This window comes from Conger conger, chromosome 4, assembly GCF_963514075.1.
Source record: "Conger conger chromosome 4, fConCon1.1, whole genome shotgun sequence".
Classification (NCBI taxonomy): domain Eukaryota; kingdom Metazoa; phylum Chordata; class Actinopteri; order Anguilliformes; family Congridae; genus Conger; species Conger conger.
The window spans coordinates 13931725-13941814 of NC_083763.1; positions in this window are offsets into that span (position 1 = coordinate 13931725).

The following is a 10090-nucleotide window of genomic DNA, read 5'->3' on the forward strand; positions in this document are numbered from 1 at the left end:
CTTCGGCTCATAATGATTGACTTTATTATTTGATCTGGATATTTTGCGGTGGAGCAGAAGACAACCTGTATTGGTGTCTACAGATATTTAGAAGATTAAGCCAGATGAATTGTTTAATGCAAAAACCAGGATGTGCTAGCGTGACCTGCAGAAATAAGGAGTTTTGCAACCCTAGTTTGCTGGAATCTAAAACACCCAATTTGTTAACAAAGTTGCAGCTGCATTGACAATCCACTAGATGGCGGAATTGGCACAGCGGTCAGCGTTTGACCCTTTGAATAGTAGGTTTTTTTTTTTTCAGAATTCTCTTAAGTTTGTGTTCTAGAACTCCATTGCTTTCAATCACACTTATTCATTGTTACATCAGCATTAGAATGTTCACTCGAGAACATTCTGAGCACATATTTGTGCTCTTACACCTCAGAGGGTTAAGAAGGCTGTTGGTTAGGATGTAATTGGTACCGTTGGAATGACACCAATGCAGACATAGGGAATTCATACATAATAATGCATTCCATTCAATGTGCCGGGTAAGAAGGGGGGAGGGAGGGAGAACATCTTGTGACTGGAACACATTCTAGGCTAACGATTGGAATGCGATTATGAAACAAATTGGCTGAACTGAAGGTGGAGCGTACAGTACAAGAGGTACACAATGCAGCCGTTGTCTAAGCGGTGATGCAATATATTGTCGCCCGGCGTTTGGTGCAAATTCTGCAGATTGTCCTGGATTCCGGCCTGTAAAGGTTGACCTGCTGGTCAGTTCTGTAGCACATCCCTCTAAAGCCTCCTGTATGTAGCACGATGACTTTCCAAAATATAAAAAAAATTATAATTTGCACCCAGAAATCCAAATAACCATTTCAATCAGCATAAAACAATGCAGAAATAAAGTCTTACTCAACTTTTTTGTGTTAACTTAACCTCGTATTACTTTGTATTTCTCAACTTCATATTTAAAATGCTATTACTTTGTTATATAACCAATATTTGGCTTCCCCCCAGATGAGTACAGTCTTTTTTAGTATTTAAAAAAAAGTCTTTTTTTTAGTTCAGCTATGGACATCTATGACGACGTTTGTCTGAACTATGGTGATGGTTTTTGCAGCACTGGTCCGTGTTGTCAGAATGTGCAGCAGTTGATGATGTCATACCTCTGATGCGCAGCAGTAGGTGATGTCATTCAGGCAGGGGAGACTCATATTCAGTAATCGCATCATCATGTGAATGTGTGAAAGCTCATGTCAAGTCATTCTGCTGTTTAAGTGCAGTTTGAATCAGATTCTTCAGGAATACACCTGAGGAATTGTGGAAAAAGAAGAAAATGCATTGATTATTTAAAATGATAAAATGTAAATCATTTACATATTTAAATTATGTACATCCTTTTATCTATAATGATTTTTCATCAAAAAGTTAGCCATTTTTACTTTTTAATCGAAAGAAAGAATATGTTACATGTAAACAGAATGCGTACATTTTGTAAACTTACCATTGTACTTTTGCGACAGAGCTGCTCCCTATTGGTTGCAGAATGTCAAAACATGTCATTCACTCCCCAGATACAAATTATCTAGTCTCAATGAGCGAGACCAATACCACACATTTTAGGTACATAATGTGAGCTATTTATGTTTTTTAGCACAGTTTATCTGAGAAAATGTTGTGAAGTCCTCTCAAATGTTTCTCATGCATGAAGTTTGTCAGAATGCTTCTTGGTTGGTGGTAAGCAAACAGCGTTTTTGAGAGGCTTTTTGTTTTATTATTGAAGAAAAATTCCAAACACATCATTATATTTTATATAAAAATGTAGGCTGGACATCCCTATCCGCACTTGTTGCACTTGTTGTTTTTTGTAGAAGGCAGATGAACTCCCTGTTTACCTCGCATTACATTATTGGCATTTGGCAGACGCTCTCATCCAGAGCGACGTACAGTTGATTAGACTAAGCAGGAGACAATCCTCCCCTGGAGCAATGCAGGGTTAAGGGCCTTGCTCAAGGGCCCAATGGCCCAATGGCCCAATGGCCCAATGGCCCAATGGCTGTGCGGATCTTATTGTGGCTACACCGGGATTAGAACCACCGACCTTGCATGTCCCAGTCATTTACCTTAACCACTACGCTACACACAATGCTTCACTGGAGAATTACAAGTCATCTCTCAAAACCTTCACGTTTCACAAACCTCGGGCGATTTTAGTTTCTATGCACCATATTCTTTGAATTACTTCCAGCATCATTCCAGAAACTGGAATTTATATCTCCAGGGGGGGTCATTCTGTTTTAACAGTGTTTTAGCAGTGTAAAAGTCTAGCTGTACAAACAACCAATTACTTCAACAAAGGTTTTTGAACTACAGCCAGTCTACCCTGAAGAGAAGTGTAGCTTGCAAAACTCCAATTGTTCAAACATCTTCTTGCCCACAGTGAGAACCACTGCACAACTTAGCGTGGAGAACCAGCAATGTGTGACAATTGGCAGTTCTTCTCACCAAGATTGGAGGGGAACGAGAGAGGAGGTGGTATTTTATGGCCCAATGTAGTTGGTAGTTCCTGTAATTAACTACACCTCAAAATGACAAAAACTACTACTACTACAGTTGCTACACAAATTTGAATGTAGTTGCAAACAGCTGCAAAATGTAATTAAACTACAAACATAACTACATTTATACTACTCCTCAACATTGTAGCGAGACTTGCTCAAAGACGAGTGTGCATGTTTTTGAATGAGCACTTGGATTAAAGTCTGTTCCGTTTCTGTTAATTATTCTGTGTATTTTTGCATCTTCTTGAATTTCGTTGTTGTTTGCACATTTGCAAACCTGTTCTTGCGAATGAGACTGAGGCCTTAAGTGGCCTCCTTGAGTGAATAAAGGCTGAGTAAAATGTTTCAAATGAAACTATTTCTCACAGACTTCTCAGTCACCAGATCTGAACCCAACTGAGCACTGGCGGAATATTCTGGAAGGGTGCATACATCCGACCCAGCGTTTTCCACTCTTATGAATGGGGCGGGAGTCTGTGACTTCCTGATGGAAAAGTCTGCACATGGTGACCCAAGTGACTGACATAACCTCAGGGGTGATGGTGGGGTAGCACTGTCGCCTCACGGCAAGAAGGTCCCAGGTTCACATCCAGGCTGGGACGTGTGCATGTACCCCAGAGTGTGCATGTACCCCAGGAGTGTGTATGTACCCCCAGAGTGTGCATGTACCCCAGAAGTGTGCATGTACCCCAGGAGTGTGCATGTACCCTCAGAGTGTGCATGTACCCCAGGAGTGTGCATGTACCCCAGGAGTGTGCATTTACCCCAGAGTGTGCATGTACCCCCAGAGTGTGCATGTACCCCAGGAGTGTGCATGTACCCCAGGAGTGTGCATTTACCCCAGAGTGTGCATGTACCCCCAGAGTTGGCATGTACCCCAGGAGTGTGCATGTACCCCAGGAGTGTGCATGTATCCCAGAGTGTGCATGTATCCCAGAGTGTGCATGTACCCCCAGAGTGTGCATGTACCCCCAGAGTGTGCATGTACCCCCGGAGTGTGCATGTACCCCCAGAGTGTGCATGTACCCCAGGAGTGTGCATTTACCCCAGAGTGTGCATGTACCCCCAGAGTTGGCATGTACCCCAGGAGTGTGCATGTACCCCAGGAGTGTGCATGCACCCCAGGAGTGTGCATGTACCCCAGGAGTGTGCATGTACCCCAGGAGTGTGCATGTACCCCCAGGAGTGTGCATGTACCCCAGGAGTGTGCATGTACCCCAGGAGTGTGCATGTACCCCCAGGAGTGTGCATGTACCCCAGAGTGTGCATGTACCCCAGGAGTGTGCATGTACCCCAGGAGTGTGCATGTACCCCAGGAATGTGCATGTACCTGCTCGCTCAGAAATAAAGTGACAGCGGCGGTACATTTAGTTTTTGTCCAAGCAAAAGAGGAACAAATTAATTATATATTGCTGGCTAGGGGTACAATTTTATGTATAGGGTACCGTCTCAGTGACAAGCATTTGTACCTTTTTAAGTACTTTTTCTTAAATTTATTTTTGAGAGTATGTGCAAGCTTTGGGTACTCTGCTTTCCTCTCACAATCCAGAGAGGCCAAAAAGGCTACTTTGAAGGAAGCGCATTCATAAAAATGTGTGATCAGTCAACCTCCCCTTTATGAATGAAGGTCAATTGCATTAATAAATTTTTTAAAAATGTAGTCCAAGGTCAAAGCAGGCTGTAAAGTGAATACAATTTTTGTCAGCCGCAAGTCTTCCGATCAAACGGCGGGCGACCTTAAATCTACGGCCGCGAGTACACCTCGAGACAGAAGGCAGGTGCTAGAAGTTTCTGGAAGTCACGTGCCCAGCCGGGGCCCTGCAGCTCATCCCAGCGGAAGCGCGCGGAGGCGGTCCATGACGTGTGCGCTAAATGTGCGAAGATGGAGGGAATGCTGCGAGAAGCCGTTCACATGTGCGAACAATGCGTCCGCCGGCCCTGGCAGGGTGAGGCTTACAATCGAGGGCAAAGGAAAACTATTCCGCGCACGTGTCCGCGCTGTGAACTCAACGGAGTCACAATAGGTCAGCCGAAGATATCAGGGGTAATGCAGAGGTCTCGTCGTGACCACACTGTTCAAACTGTGACTGCTGAAATGATCAGCCCGGTACATGTCTATTGTCCGTACCCCAATGAATAAGCCACACACAAAATGAATAACCGGATTTACAGGGATTTCTTTTTGTCATGTGAGAGGTTGGGTTTGGGGGTCATGTTTGGGATGTCTAAGGATTCACCCACCTCACCCACATCAAAATTAGGCAGTGTTCTCAAGGTGCTTGAAAGGTTTTTGTTGGCCCCCCCAAAAAAGATTGCATTTACACCCAGCAAATAAATGAAATCATATCAGAGGTCAATCATATGGTCAAGCCTAAATGTATTTTTGGTTGTTCCTGTTTAACACAGAAAAATGAGATACGGATATAATGTCAATAAGCTGTTGAACTTAGTTCAGAAATTATTTTGATTATTTTTAAATATTTTTTATTTTCAGAAATGTATATTAACACATTTAGACGTAAATTTCGTTTAGGCTATTTGTTTATAAAACCATTATGTACAACCCTCATCCCCCTAAACACTGTACCCACCCCTCCCAATTTCTGATTCTCGTGCGGTACGTGCGGCAGCTGCAGAACGTGTTTGTCTGCGAGCGGAAACCGTACCGCATCAAAGAACGCTCGCAAGCATTCGAAACTACCGGACGTGAATCATCGAGAGGACGGCTCACGTTCCTGCTCTGCAGCGAACATGCACCTGCGTGCGCAGTTTCTACCTTAAGGGTTATTTTACAAGCCACGGAGGAATCTCCAATGGACTCTCGACACAGCATGCTGTTGAAGCAGTGTACCCCAAAGCTTTATCATTTGACCTGAATGTGAAAAAATGCAGACCGTGAGCCATGTGATTGGTCTATCGTTGTACTGTTGAACTGTGTCACTAGAGAGAAGAAAATGAATCGTGGGGTATTCCTCAAGTGGTCATTTTTGGGAAGATACGTCTGTGCATGGAGAAGCTCCGCCTTTCACCAAGAAAGAATTGCTGTGTTGGTCTTTTTTTCCCCCAAAGAGCCCAGCTGTAACTATTTTCAACTGTTATCCTGATAAAGCTCTGTAAAGCCTGTTCTTTTCTATCCGTGTTGGTCGTCACACATTTGGACTGCTTTAGAAAATCCAAGAACTTAAGTTACTTTGCCAGTTGTTGCCGAAATCTGACATACCAAAATGAATGCTGTAATCTTTCAGCAATTTCCCTTTGCCACAAAGGTCCCTTTGTTAGATTTACCCAAATCTTGAACTTCTGCTTTGTAAAAATCCATTGGCAAAAAACCTTCAGGAAATGCAAGTATCCTAATGACGTAACATGGGCTGACTGGTTTGACACAAATTGCACAATCTTTGATGTAACTTTTGGGAGTGAATGTGATCTCTCACACAACAAAATCCCCGCTATGTCAGAATAATGCCAAATTATTGCTTGACTTGATTAGTGTTAGTTTTTTTTTTTTAGAGCATGACATAATACAATTTTCTGTACAGTGTTTCTGCATTACCCTTATTACTAGTGTGTATTTAACCTTCAAGACATGACATTACATTCCAGTTTGATCGGACTCATGTACTCTGTTAAATTTTAAATAAAACTGGACACGTTATTGTGTATATATTGTATAATATACTGCAGTAGCAATGTCTTCCAAATATTTTTTACAGCCTAATTCTTGAATAAGCAACGTTGGTGCGATCTTGTTAACAAAACATCTCTGAATTCTGACATGATGGATGTCTAAGCGCATGCATAAATATACAACTGCATAAATATACAGTTATCAGCAGTTTGATCATACTACTAATAGGAGAACGCCAAAGGTTTTTGTTCACTTACAGTAAAATTAACAGTGTTATAACAATAACTGTTAAGGTTGCAATTAATACTGAATATTCTACCTGATTAAGACTAGTGTTTGGGGAAACTGCTCGGTGGAACTATAGCAATGCAACCGTAAAGAGAAATGTACCTGGCGGAATTACAGTTACTCAAAAAATGTTGTTCAAACTATAATTAGTAAAATATTATAAGCATGTTCCCCAGACATGACACATGTGTGAGCAATGTCTTCTTTTGTCCTCAGGGAGAGCCACTGTACAGCTCTGTGCAGAGAACCAGTAATGTGTGGCAGTTGGCAGTTGACCATTGGCAAATATTGTTGAGTGGAGTGCTTCTCACCAATCAGGATTACATTGGAGGCGGTATTTGGTAAAAAAACTAAAACATCTTAGTAGTTATCAAAAGTAGTTGGTAGTTCTTGTGGCCAACTAAATGGCCAAAAATGAATGAACTTCTACAACCACTAAACAAATCTGAATGTGCCAACAAGCTACTGCAACGTGTAATCAAAGTACTAGTTTAACGGCAAATAGTTAAACTGCACACCAACATGATTAACACTGGGCTATTTCAATTTTTTGGCTCTGATAAATGGTGGTCGTGTGTCAGAAGGAGGCAGCATATCACCTTGATAAGATTTTGGGAAGGCAGTTATTGGAATGGTTATTTATCAGTGTCTTATGTAGATATAGAATATTCTGCATGGCCACTGGGATAATGTGTTCTAAGAAACAGGGGTGTGCAACAAGGTTTTTTTCCTCTTTTCCAGGAACGCACTTGCCGGGAAGCTTGAAGGGATAAAATCTATGACACAAGAACGTGAAAGCTGACTCTAGAGAATGCATACGGTCCAGATGTATGAGAGTAACCTTAGCGATCTCTGTGCACACACACACAGACGCTCACACACCCCGTTTGCATACCCAACCACGCAAACGCAGGCATGCACATGCACACACACATGTGCACACACCTCCATAAACACACTGATAGCACGGGCTAATATGATTGGGCCTTCATGAATGGGGAAATAAGGGGAGAGAAGCCATAAAAATAACCTTGGAGTTGTACCATGTGGTCAAGTGGGCTTGAGTAGCAACCAGTGCTTTGTAATATCTGCTTGTGCTTTAAGACTTCGGATTATTGACCATCATAAATCACATTAAGACATTACACCCTACAACCACAGCCAATAAGAGAGCATTATCAGAAGTCAATTACCACATTACCACAGTCAATACAAGCATTAGACCAGGGGGGTCCAGTCAGAAAAGGGCCAGTGTGCAGGTTTCTGTTTTTGCCCAGTATTAAGACACCTGATTGAACTACTTTAAGGTACAATATGATTTTTGTGTTCAGACATTGTTACAATACCATTGTAAATCCATTCCTATCATTCCTATCACCCTCTGCCTGTGTTTATAGTCCTTAAACATTCGGGTTTCAAAATATACAGTTGATGGCCTGACACTCTGTACCAAAACATTGTATGAACTACAGGCATTTCAACCCAGGCGGCCTGTAGTGTAGTGGTTAAGGTACGTGACTCGGATACGCAAGGTTGGTGGTTCGATCCCCGGTGTAGCCACAATAAGATCCGCACAGCCGTTGGGCCCTTGAGCAAGGCCCTTAACCCTGCATTGCTCCAGGGGAGGATTGTCTCCTGCTTAGTCTAATCAACTGTATGCCGCTCTGGATAAGAGCGTCTGCCAAATGCCCATAATGTAAAATTATGTAATAACACTGGACACCCCTGCATCAGTCCAGCTGAAGTTCTGGCTCAAAAACAGAAGATTGTTCGGGCTGAGCATGTTTCCACATTTTAGCTCTGGGTTGAGCACTGCTTTCACAACCAAATGTCAGTAAACTGAAAAACCGTCAGCACAACCTGAAAAAGCAGATCTCAGCGTCTCTTGCAAGAAATGTTTTGCTTTTCCTTTTTTTTTTTTTTTTTTTTGCTAAATCCGAGCAGAAACCACAGCCGTGAAGTAAACATAATTCACTGAAATACGATCATTCTATTTCTCTTTCCATACTCCTTACTTATCTGCTAAGATACATCTGCCTGTAACAAGATACAAAATAATGATAAAAAAAATTTAAAAAAATACTTAAAGAAATTCCCATGGGTGAGATTCGGGTAGAATTGTTGCTTCCAACAGAATGTGCTGAGATTGCCTTCACTCAGGACACAGAGAAAGGTGATCGCCTTCCTAAGTTTTTTTTCTTCCAGGACTACGACGTCATTTAAGGGAGTTATTTCATTAACGCCATCTTGTGAAATTGTATTTCATGTCCTGCGCATCACATAGTCGGGAGTTTCAAAATGTGCCAAAAGTGCCAAAGTCACGCGGCAATCACTGCGCGACAGTGCCGTGAAATGAAGCCATCCTCAGAAAAAGACCATTTCTGTTTCTCACCGTTTATTTTCTAACCTTTTTCTCTAAATTATTTCATTTTTATCTGTTCACTTGTCTCCATCTCTTGTGCACAACTCAAGGCTTCCCGATGACATCATGCCACCCTTAAAGTTTGAACTGCAGAGTAAACTGCAGAAACCGGTTCTGAGGAATCTGTCTCGAGGTCGAACGGTTCCTTTCCCTGCCCATTAAAGGGCCTCAGTCAACAGGAGAGCCACTAGCGCTGCAATTGAATTCCAACCAAATATAAAATATATAAAAAAGTATATATTCAGAAGCAGGGGATATTGGTATATGGTTCGCATGTGAATGTGCCAAGTTTAAAAAATGTATAATGATTGTAAAAACATGTCCGATACAATGTTATAGGGCATTTTGTTTCTATAAAGTGCAGTTTTTTTTAACTTACCAAATCCTTCATGAGCTAAATATATTTCTGTAAATACTCTATGAAGTGTTTCTTTATCTTTTTGACAATCACATGTTTTACTATTCAGCTGGTGGGCCTGGAGGAAAATGCAGGCTGCACTGCAGGCCGGAAGTTTTGATATTTCAGAAACCGAGTTTTCCACAGGGGGTCCTTGAAAGTACTGTAGTGAGTTCCTGGACAGACTTCATACCCAATGACTATATATAGATTTGGGGAAATCTTTTTTTTTTAAACATAACCATTTTAAACGTACACTGGGGGTCCCCTGGACGCATTTTAGAATGGGTGGGCGTCCCTGGATCAGAAAAGGTTGAAAGCCCAAATTTAGAAACATTACACGTAGTATATTAAAATTGTGATGATGCCCAGGTCTGTATCAGCACAGTGCATATTTAGCCTCCACTAGTAACGGAATAATAAAAGCTCAACACATATGCTCTCTACTTTTGGATAAGAGCGCCGGTTAAGCGACTACAATGTATCATGTAATATAGAATAAAACAATATCTATGTACATTTTAATAATACATCCCTGCTTTTATGCTAATCCACCCATCCGTACATAATCTAATGAAATTTAAATGAATTAATAATTTAACTGAAAGTATAAAATTATCATATTAGATAATAAATGTTTACAAGCTGCCGATTTCTTGGTTGCTTTAAATGGGTCAGTCAGGGAAAGGGATTGTTCACAAATCAGCATTAATCACTTTGCTCAAACATAACGTTAGTTTTTATTTCCCTTTTATTTTTGTTTTCTCAATCGAAACGAACAAAGCAAATTGATTCGCTTTCTGCTT